The following is a 1,176-nucleotide window of genomic DNA, read 5'->3' as shown; positions in this document are numbered from 1 at the left end:
TAAGAAACTAAGTTCATGAATGACATTGATCACACGTTTATTACTCCTTATCCAGTTCAGTAGTAAAAGTTTTGCTATTTACTAAAACAAATTGGAAAACCTTCCATCTTATTTTGTGGCCTGGAATAAGATAGCATGGCATTGGAATAGGAATTTACTTGGAAATATGAAAAACTTAATAAAATAACATTAGGTCAAGAAATAGAGAAAAAAGTAAGAAACGATTAATTTTTGGCTTTCTTTTCCCCTTAAGTATGTTGTTCTGTGAAATTAAAATATATACGTATATCTGGATTTGCTTGTGTCCTTCAAAGACGTAGCAGAAATTACATCTCGATAAATGAAACCACTGCTCACCGGCTCGTGCATTCTGCAAACATTTTTTGAGTGTCACTCTCTGGAAGTCCCTGTGTTAGTCGTGGAGAGACTAGGGTAAGCCCAACCCACCGCTCTCCATAGAATGGTGGAGCCTAGGAGCAGCCACCATACTACGAAGGTGGTGAGATGTCCTTAAATCCTAAAGAACAAGTAGATAAGGATTGGCCAGAAGGTGGGACTCCAGGGGCAAGGCTACCCTAGCTCTGAGAGCCGGATCTGTGCACCATGACAAGACTGTACTGCAGGTCACGACCTGCGAGACCGCTCTTCAGGACGCGAGGCTTCTTGACTGACGCATGCGCAGTACCCAGAGTGGCCAATGCCTGAGGTTTTGGGCGGGATCGTCCACAAGGCGGGAAAGACCAGGTCCCGCCCTGACGCCCGAGCCTATGACTGAGGGGAGCCTGTGACTGACAGGCTTGGTTCCGCCCTACTCTCCGCCCCTTAATCCCCTCCTGATCGCTCATTGGCGGGAGCGTTTGGGTCGCAGCTCTGATAGGTGGTTTGGTGGTACTGGCGGCTACGTGGCCGTTTAAATGGTCGTCTCCCTCCTCAGAGGATCCGAGCGGGCGCCAGGCCAGGGTGGGCAACGCGGCAGGAGAGAGCCAGGGAGACTGACCGGAACTCGGGAAGTCTTTGCCCTGCAGTAAGAAACCCTTGTAAACCTTCAGCCCGAGACCTTCAAATTTCAGCCTGGGCAACCCCAGATCCCCTGATCCCCAAGAGACCTCGAATCCGCTAACCTGGACCGACGTCAAACACCCTCGGCCTCAGACCCTGACGCACCTCAGCTTCAGA

Source organism: Galeopterus variegatus, unplaced genomic scaffold, assembly GCF_000696425.1.
Source record: "Galeopterus variegatus unplaced genomic scaffold, G_variegatus-3.0.2 Scaffold9755, whole genome shotgun sequence".
Classification (NCBI taxonomy): domain Eukaryota; kingdom Metazoa; phylum Chordata; class Mammalia; order Dermoptera; family Cynocephalidae; genus Galeopterus; species Galeopterus variegatus.
The sequence above is the reverse complement of the archived record's forward strand: the minus strand, read 5'-3'. Positions refer to the sequence as shown.